This window comes from Taeniopygia guttata, chromosome 5, assembly GCF_048771995.1.
Source record: "Taeniopygia guttata chromosome 5, bTaeGut7.mat, whole genome shotgun sequence".
In the NCBI taxonomy this organism is placed as follows: Eukaryota; Metazoa; Chordata; class Aves; order Passeriformes; family Estrildidae; genus Taeniopygia; species Taeniopygia guttata.
Window position 1 is genome coordinate 4,680,886 of NC_133030.1, and position 10,890 is coordinate 4,691,775.

The window sequence follows — 10,890 nt, forward strand, 5'->3', positions numbered from 1 at the left end:
ACAATCACCAAGTTGTTTATTGAGGGGTAAAATCAAGTCTGGTTTATCCACTGCAGGTACATGGGATAAAAGCTAATTGATCCCAAACCTATTTTGTGGGTACCAGTCTGCATCTGCCATCAAAACTTCAGTCTGGCAGCACAGCCTTTTTGCTCCAGAATTTTGCCCAGTTTTGACATTCAATGATTTTTTTTTTTCCCTGCAACCAGACACACACATCAGACACTCACTAAACTTCTGAGCTTTCTCCATCCTGATCTGCTCACCAAAGGAACAGGACAGGAGAGGGGGTGCATAAAACACATTTTTGTGCACCCAGGGCTGTGTATCAGGCAAAACCAAAGGACTGGTGTGTATTTCAAGAGCTTAAAACAAATGCTCAGTATCCTCTTGATCTCCTTCCACCTACTGACACAATTCCTGTGCCAAGTGTGACAGCTCTGAAGCACTGCTGTGCCAGGGATGCTCTGCAGGGAGAACTCAGCGTTCCCTTTTGGGGATCCTGGGGAAAGAAGCAGCAGAGTGAGAGCAGGAGGAACTCATCCCCCCCGATGGGCCTTTGGACAAGCTCTGTGAGACCTTGAGTTTCAAGTGTTTTCCCTCTTCTGCTGGTAAAATTTCCTTTACCTGCCTTTAATGCAGATCGTCTCTGACACAAAGACTACTTTTCCACCAATGTAAAGATTTCTGCATCCCCCTACTGATGGCTGTGCTTATGTTACAGTAATTCTGAGCAATTGGATGGATGTAAAGGAATGCCCCATTTCCAGTAAGAACCAGCAGGGCTCAGTTTGTAATTAGTTTATAATTAGGAATCTGCTCTCTCAGCTTAAGATACTGTAAACTTCCAGTGAATTGTTAAGCTACTCACAGCACTCTGATGCTACTCCACTAGGAAAATATAAAGTCCTAAAAACACCCTCATGTAAACACACCAGAAATGTAAGGATGAGAAATCTAGACAAAATGGAAACCCATCTAGAGTGGTGTCTTTTATACAACAAAATGGTGAGACTTTGCAATATTTAATTTCAGGCTACCTGACAAAAAACTATTATCTTTAAAAATGAAGTGAGCTTTGCAGTATTTCTTTTCTGATCTATCTTTAACTATAAATCACAACCCAAGTAATCCTGTGAACAAATTCTCCTTTGTGTTGTATTTTTGAATTAAATAAAGTCATAAACACATTTTCCTACATCCTGGTGTCATGACTGGTAGGCATCACTCCTGATTATGTAGAGGATGCTGAACAAACCCAGCCAAGGAAGATGACCTTCTTCTATCATAAATCCTCACATCATTCATTGGGTCTCTGTGAAAAGCCCTTTGGTGGCCTTAGAAAGATGAAGGTTTGGGTTTTACTGAGATGGATGAATGAATTCCAGTATCACTGTAGACAAAAGAATGCAACCTGATATGAGTATTTTGCCTTCAGTCCCTGACATTTCCTTCTGCACTGCCTACTCTGGGCATTCCTCTTGTGTGCCTTGATTTCTGTTCTGGAAGTAAAAGCATTTCCCTTAAGTTAATAAAACGAAAAACACAGGACATATCCTGGGAAATGCTAAGAAAAGTACAGTGTAGATCTATTTCTCATCTCCAGAATAATCTTACTTCATATATCCTTTTACAAGTAATTTCCTCCTTCCTCTGCCTTCCTGTAACTCCTAAGAAGGAGTTACTGCACATACATAGAAGGTTTTCCCTGGAATTTATATTTTTCATTAGAAGTGCATTTCTCCTTCAGACACATAGAATTTATTCAAAGTGTGTCCCACTAACCATATCTTCTCTAGAAAAATGTATTTCAAAGGATCAACCATTTATTTCCTCTTCTCAGCAAGAAGCATCACTGCCCTTGCTCCTGCCCAATGCATCAGGAAACATCCCACAGCATGACACCTGTGCAGGATGAATTTTGCATGGAAATGTGAATATTCATACAAATTCACATGAGTGGCTTTGAAGCTCTAAGCCTTAAAAAAACCCAGGGAAATTAAGATCAAGTAGAGATCATTTCCAAGTGGCACAGCTCTGAGTCTGCTTCTAGTGCTTCCTAGACCTGAAAAAATACTTTAGATGCAATTCAAGATTAAGTTTAGTTCATGATCCAAGCCTGTCCATGAAAGTTCCTTGGTATTTATACTGAGGTCAGACCCTGTGCTGCCTCACAGGTGCAAGCTGATGTCCACAACTTCAGCTGGAATCCAATCAGATGGTTTTGTTTCTGTCAAGATTCTAACACGGACAGGGTGCCACAGCAATGGTAAAGAAAGCCTAGAGTATTTGAGTGAGAGTTCATTTTATACCTAATTTTAAAAATGCTGTCTTTGCCATATTAATGTAAATTACTCCTGAAACAAATTCAGAGAAAATGGAGCTATTTCCAATAAGCCATCATTATGTTTTCCCAATTGTAAATGAGCCAATATGAAATTTCAAAAAACATTAGAAAAGGGAACATTTACATAACATAATAAGCATCATTTAAGAGGTTATAATCCTCAAAATTTTGTACAAGTGTGATTATCTAAATTACTGACAAAGAACAGTAATAAAAGAAATCTTAAAGATACTTGGAAAATTATAAAACTAAATGCCATGGGTTTTTTTTAGAGAATTTATGTCATTTTATGGCATTTGCTGCATGAGCTGTTATTATTTGAGCAAGATCTGCCAGTGTACAGTCAGGAATGTCCAGGACTGTTTCCTCTCTCTTGTATTTCCAGCAGATATCTGGTCTGCTGAAGTCCAAGGCTTTTTCTGTATTTTATTCATTATTTTTTTCAGGTAAAATATAACTGGGTATCCAGGTCTTCTTCAGACACTGATTCTCCACATCCAGTTCTGAGAAGTTACTTAAATCCTTATCGTCTCACAGATCTAATCCTTTCCCAAATCTCACAAAAAGATACCAGTAGCACTGAAAGATTCAAAACTGGATTTGGATTTGGGCACCTAAATTCCATCCAAATGCTTTTGTTATGCCTTTAAATGCACTCTGGTTTTTAGTGACACAAAACATCACGGTTTTTATTCATCAGAGTTATGTGTTCATGGTTTGTCCTTATAGTCAAGGTAGAACCAAGACACTGGGTGAGCATCTCTAAGTGAGCTTTCACTTAGTTTCTGAGAAATTATCTGGAAAAATCAGAATGTTCAGGATGAGAGAGTGAATTAACTCATCCATATTAGTTATGTTTAGAGTTCACAAGATTTTTCATGTGACCTTCATGTTATCTGTGATTTTTGAATTTGTGTCTTCTAAGAAACTTTTCTTTTTCTGTTGGTATATTTATAATTTTCTGCAGTTTTGGGTGTTTTGGAGCTCACGTGGCAGATTCCATGGTGCTCTCAGGCAGTGCTGCAACCTGGTCACAGCCACGACTCTTAGGTGGAAGAATTAGAGCCCTTCCTTCAGATTTAATTTTTTAAAAAATTTTAATGTATAATATAAATATATAATTAATATAATATAATATAATATAATATAATATAATATAATATAATAATTTTTTTTTTTAATTCTGCTGAGAAACCACAAGGTGCTGCTGACTCCATCCAATCTCTGAGGGAAGCTTTCCATTGGGTTTGCTAGAAGCTTCTTATTCCAGGCTAACCTGGAGTCTCTGTCTTTCAAACTGTTGCTGCTCCCTAATTGCAGCAAACAATTCCTGTTACAGCTTCACATTGTGATTTAAGCAGTGACTTTGCATGGCAGAGTCCCTTCTTTTGCATATAATCTAACACAGGAAGGCAGCAGTGCACTCCCTCAGTGACTCATTAAAATATTTTAATCAATTTTTAGGGCACTTTTCATGCAAAGAGTGACTGCACGATGCTATCTGAGTAAAAACAAAAAAAAATCAAATCAGAAACCAGCGACAAAATCCCAAAATAGAAAAAATGTTTTAAATAGGCTCCAAATTCTTGAAAGAATAATCTATTGTACCCTCTTTTAATTCCGGCACAACCAGTTTTCTGGCCTGTTCTTGTGTTTAATAACACTACTGGGAATATTGCCATTGACTACAATGAGGAAAAATAAAACCTGGTTTAATATATGTCTCAAGCTTATAAAATAATAACTCAACAAGTTGCTTAACATGGTTTTGCTTAACCTGTTCATTTATTTTCATCCTAAAATACAAGGACCAGAACACATAGGAAAAAAACAAAGGACTGCAGTGCTTCTTTTTGTTCAGTATTAAAAAACTAAAACTTCATTTAAGGATATTATTAACTCGCGTGAATCGTCCTTATGCAGGGATATGTTAAAGCCATGGGAACACATAGAGTGACTGGATGGTAGCAAAAAATTAATGTTTTCTGTCAGGTCCATTATGAACCACAGGGAATTTCTGCCACCTCACAATTTTAACCTTTCAACATCCATATCAGAATCATGGAATCATAGAATTTATAGAATTATAGAGTAGTTTGTGTGGGAAGGGCCTGAATGATCAATTAATTCAATGGTTCCACCAGCCCAGGCTGCTCAGAGCCCTGTCCAGCCTGGCCTTGGACACTTCCAGGGATGGAAGGGGCAGCCACAGCTTCTCTGGCCACCCTGTGCCAGGGTCTCACCACCCTCACAGTAAGAATTTCTTCCTAATATCCAATCTAACCTTGCCTGTTGGAATCTGTGGTACTGATGATTCCCAGATTGTAGAAAGTCTCTGTCTTTCAGCCCCGTTGCCAAAGCAGAAGCCATAATTGGTCTGTGCTGATTTCAAGGTTGTTTATTCTGTTTATCTCTAACATGTTCTGCTGCCCTGCCACAGCTCTGTCCTGCAGGGCAGCGTGTGGGGCTCTGCCCTCAGTGGGATGGTACAAACATTAAATACCACAAACTACCTGTGCTGGATTTACAATAACGTGCCAATATCTGTCACCTACGTTGGACAGTGTGTCCCCAGCCTAAACCAACAGAAAAATGCCAACACCACAGTGAAACATGGAGGGCATGAAGAAGGAGAAAAAGGACAAGGCACACCCAATTTCCTCCATCTTGTCCCCTCTGAACCCCTTATCTAGAATCCTAAAATTTTACTTTTGCACCCGTGCCACACTTAATTATTACTTCTATCAAACCCTCAGAGCTTGTAATTCATCCTGTAAGATTGAAAACTCTTTTCCATGGACAGAGATCACAGACAGTGTCTCTGGGGGCTCTGTCCAGGGGGGTTCCTGACCCCTGCCAGGGTCCCAGACCTTCCAGGGCAGCCAGAGGGATGCCCTGGACTCCCACACTTGCCCTCTGTCAGTTTAAAGCCATTACTGCTTGTCCTGTCACTATAAACCCTTGCAAAGAGCCCCTCTCCACCCTTCTTGTACCCATTTTGGCACTGGAGGGCTGCTGGGAGGTGTCCCTGTAGTTTGGCTTTTTTTTTTTTTTAGCTGGAATGGCAGTGCTCAGTTCTGAGTTAATAACTTTCCAAATGGCTTATCAACCCTGAGTCAGCAGAGGGGACTCACCAGGCAGCCTGATGGGAGCAGCTCTGGCATTATTCAGCCACTGCCATCGACTCCCTCGTGTTTTCAGACAACTTGCTCTACAGTCCTGTGTGTGGGAATCAGAAAAACAGGAACTTCCACAAACGTTAGAGAGCTTGATCTACAGCCTTAGAAAAAAATTCGATTGATGTAAAAACAAAATACACAAACATAATAAACTTTTGTTTCTATAGTTGTAATTAAAAATATACCTTATGTAAGTAAAAACTATATTAATAAGATAGTAAAAAGTTTATGATGTAGAATTGCAATTTTATAAAGTAAGCTAAGTGTTTAAAAGTTATAATAGAAACATATATGTATATGTACAACAACCTATTAAATAAAAGTATCTGCAATATAGCAAAATTAAGCAAAAGCGATAAATTGAAAAACAAAATAAATGTTACAACATCTATCTATTATCTTATAACAAAAAACTTATAACTACTTTAAACTGTAACAAACTACTTACTCCTTTAAAATCTCACAACCTCTATGACTAATGTTTATCTAAGTAATGAATCATTCTTTAGCCAACAATGGTCCCATTCCTTCATTAGAAACAACAACAATAATACCTGTGGAAACTGCACTGCACAATTTTCCGTCCCTTTATCCCCTGATAACCTGTTATTAAATGGAAACATTTTGCCCCTCTCCTGCTAAGGTTGCACAGGGACACCACTGAAGGAATGGTGATTAATACTGCTGCTGGTTCTTCTCACCAGCCCCATTGTTTTGTTATCAAACCCTTTATCCTGACCCTTCTCCATCAGAAGGCCCCAGGTGAGGAGGCTGAGAATTTTCTCCATAAGGATTCCTTTTAAAGCCAAATTAACAGGTTTCACTGATTCAGCTGGCTTCTAGTTTTGGTGCCTAGCTGGGATTACATGGAGGGAAAGAGACAAATATAATTTACAGCAAGATCTTAGAGCAGGTCCCCTTGTGACATCAGAATGTGGACACTCAAGGTTACTCATTACTTCTGAAAATCTTGTCCCATCTAAGTGCAACAAATTCAGGGGCATGATTGCAAACTGCTCCCTTTGCTCTAGACATTTGAAATCTATTTATCTGTCTGTCTATATCAGATATAAGCAGCATTGATTTGATGTATTTCCCGGCTAGTCAAGAGAGCATGAGTAAAAATATCAAAGTTTTGGGCCTCTGCAACACATTCCATATTAAATACACCCCCAGTTTTAGCCTTGTTTATTTTTACGAGGCTTTGCTTTTAAGGGATTTTATTTTGTTCCAGTGTGCTTTCTCCTCACGTCAAATTCAGAGTGGTCTTCCATTTATCTTATCTTTCCTCCATTACTGACAGTCTTTTTGAGTTTGAACAAAATTATCAGAGAAGTAATCAATGTTCTGCTGAAGGTACAGGGATGCAACAGATACTCTGAAACCGTGTTACTCAGAAGATCCTGGCTGCCATTTGGGATAAATGCCTGTATGGGAGGAAAGAATATATCATGTTATTCATGCCTGTGAGCCTTCATCGTATGGAGAAAGTTTTACTTCAAATAATGAATCAGAAAGCAAAGCAGCAAGAGGGACATAAAGGAAAAAAAGTAGACAACAGCAAGGGAGATAGAGAGGAGAGGAAAATGTGATGGGAAAAAAATGAGACAGGATTGGAATTAAAGGCAATGATGTAGAAAAATTCCTGACAGCTTTAATGGGTTGTCAAAGAAGATCTGCAAATGCTCCAAAACAAATGAAACAAAAAAAAAAAAAAGCAGAGACATATAAATACATATAAAAATGAAATGGAGCAAAGTGTCTCATCTGTTATTTCAGGATGCTAAAATTAAACTACACTACCTAATAAACTAAAATTGCTGTTTATGAAATGCTACTTTAGTTTATGACATATGCAGCCTGTGCTGGTCCTAAAGATTAACCTGCATCAAAACCTCCAGTCTGTTTCTCCTGGAAAATTCCCTTAGCTTCCATAATCTCTGATGCTAAGAAACCATGATGTTATGGTTTCCATTATCCTTGATTTAAGCAAATTCATTACTTACTTGGTTTAACTGGGCTACATACAATTAATGTGTGTGCATGTGAGAGGCTTCTTCCTGGGCTGGTAAATAGGAGGAACAAGTTTTCTTAATGTTCCCAGTTTAATCAATATACCTACAGTAGCAAAGGAGAATATTCCAGAAGTGAAAAGTGCAAATCATGCACTCAGGACTCTGCTGGTCCCTAAACCCTGACCTGCATCAGGATGTTGTGACACCTTCAAAGGAATGTGGGATCAGCTGGATCTTCTGATTCTCCACTTCATCTCCAGGCACACCGGGAGAAATATCCTTGTTTCTCTACCAAAAAGGAGAATGGGAAATATCAGCTTTTATGTGCCTCTATGGTACAGAATAAACAACCCCAGGTAGGTTTAAATTAGCAGATGATATTTGTGACTAGTGAAAAAACAAACCTTCATTAACTTTCTAGAGAAATGTAGCTTTAAAATACACAATCAAATAAAGTTTAAATGGGAAATAATGTATGCACTAAATGACTAATGCCACACTAAAAATCTTTCACCATTAGCCCTGTATGCATATTTGTACTCACACACACATAATATTGAGAAAAAGTGTACTAGAGGAGCTGTTTTTCTACAGTAATTGTCACCAGTGAAAAGTGCTAAAAATACAGCCATAAAAAGCAATCTGTTTCTCTGAGTTCTGTGTTTCCTTTCCTGCCATTTTTTTTCAAATGAATGTCTATTTATGGAAAGGATATTTTTTTTTCCTTATGAATTGCAATCCCTGGTATTTCTGCACCCATGAATTGTGTGGGATAATGGCAGGAATATTTAAGGTCCTTCAGGGGTTCTGTTTCCGAGTTAAGATCCAGATGTTAACACATAATTACATTTCTTCTATAAACCTTCTCTTAAACCTCACGTTAACAACTCTCTTTAAGGCTGTTTGTTAATTAATGGAAATCATAGAAATTAACTTATCATTTTGGTACCTGGACAAAAGGAATAGAAAACTAATAAAGTGATAGAGAAAATAAACTGTAACCCTTTGTTCTCCATTTTCTGCATTTTTTCTGCCACCATCTTTCACAACTTTCTCACAAGGACTGACCCAAAATTTAGTGCTGTTTATTTGCAATCCACAGAAGTTTTTGCTTAGAAAAAAGGTTATATTACTATTTATTTATTAATTTTTTTTTTCAGTATCTCTAACTCAGATCCGTCCATTTCATATTTACATTAATGATCATTGTTCCTTGTATCTTGCATACTAATGTTTTAATTCATATCTAAATTCATATTTTGAAAAATCCTACCTGATAAAAATATTACTCAAGAAATTTCCATCAGCTTATTTTTGTTTCAGGTTAAGCCTAGAGGGCTCAGCACAGTGCAAGAGCCTGGCTTGAAATGCTTGCTGAAGTCAACGTTTGTGTCTCTGGGACTGGATTTTCACCAAAGGAGTTAAAATTGCTACTGGGAGAGGATTATGCATTCTGGAATGCTTCACATTTTCACCTCTTTTCTACACAATTTAATTTATTTCTTTCCTTTTGGAAACATCCTCTATGATACAAAGGACAAGCCCCAGCATTTCTGTAGATGTAGAACCCATTAGGGTCACTAAAAATACCTGAAGTGGATATCACTATTAATTCTGAAAGCAGATTCTCTATTATTATCTTGCACCATTGTTATTCCACACTGAAAATGCTCCAGAAGGCAGCCACATTTTTCCTACCAGGTTTTCTGCCTGCAGACACAAGACACAAGACAACAAGGAGGTTGTGCAGTCAGCATTATGGTTTTTACAATTACCCATCTGACAAAGAGTGTGCAACTTCCCTCTTCTCTTTGGGCTTCTTTAGGAGCCCCAAAAGCTCCTACAGCAGATCATACTTTATTTTTTTAATTTAAAAAAAAAAAAAAAAGCTGAAGCCTTAGCTTTGCATGCTCCTCATCTAAAGGAAGATCTCATAAATGGAGATGTCAAATATTAAGAAACGCCCTCTGCAATAAGTCAGGCATATGAACAAGTCAAAATTACATTAAAAAGGTCTGAGAGTCTCAAGCAGGGACTGTTACCACGTGTTTGCAATATTCCTGGAAGATTATAGCTCATGTCTTTGGTGACATTAAAGGTAAACACTCAATAAATGCCAACAATGTTGTTGCTATTAAGTTTTGGGAGAAGCAATGCCATTGTCAATGGGATACAGTCAGTCTACAGCACCTTCTTGTTTATTACTGTTGTTGGGAAAAATAAATCCAAAATACCACAACAAACACGTTAGAAGCCAGTGCTTTTCTGCCGCTGGTAACAAGTAGTTGGTGCTCAGTTTCATGGCCATGTACAGATTTATGGCTATGCTTTTTGTGCAAATGAAAAACACAAGCAAGTTTTTCACCTGTTTGAATGGAGGCAGCTTAAATGCCTGGATCAGCTGGCACAAAATGCATGTCTAAATCTACCTTCCAATATTTCCTGTAGCACAGGAGTCTGAAAGTTCTTCTCAGGACAGCAAGAACTTGGACTGGCAGCTTGTTATTGTACAGACACCATTGATAAATTAATTATTACTCTGGCATAGTTGGGGCAAGGATGTTGTTAGTAGATTTTCCATAAAAAACAATTATAAATTCTTTATAGATGTGATCATTACTGGATGATTATTCTGGACCAGCAATTTATACTCTCCAAACTGTCTGGGAACTGCTTTCTCTATGTTAGGTTCTTGAAGTGTGTTCTTTTTGGTCAAGGTCACACAGCAGTTTTGCTGTTCTTTGATTTATTGAAACAATAGGAAATGTTCTTTAAAATATTCCTCACTGGAGCATCCAAACACCACCACAACAGCAGCAGTGTAGTCATCACCATGCTGGAATCATATTCCTCAAGGAGAGGAGGAAGAATCAGAATGGGACACTGACATTTCTGGCTTTAGAACATGCCATTATGTGGAGTTTATGCACACAAATTTCATTCAGAAGTTTGAAGGGAAAAAAAATTGTCGGTAAAGTAAAAATTTGAAATTAAAATTAAAAATGAAAAATTAAAAAATATCTTATTGAAAAGTACCAGAAAGCTGTAGAAATAGTTTTGGAGGGGACCTCAACAGGTTAAATATATCTCTTGCCTGTCCTGGCACAATTTTAGCTGTGACTTAAAGCACAGGTACTGACAACTGGCCAGGAGCTCTCCAACCTGGTCTGAGTCAACCGCAAAGAAATAAAATTCTGTAGCTGTAGAAAAAAGAGGGGGTTGACAAAAAATGAGCAGATAAAACTGAAACTGCTGAGTTAGTCTCTAGAATGACTTCAACTGGAAGAGCTGTGCAGGTGACTGAAATGGCCACAGAGCCCTGGGATCATCAGTGTAAATAAACAGGCAA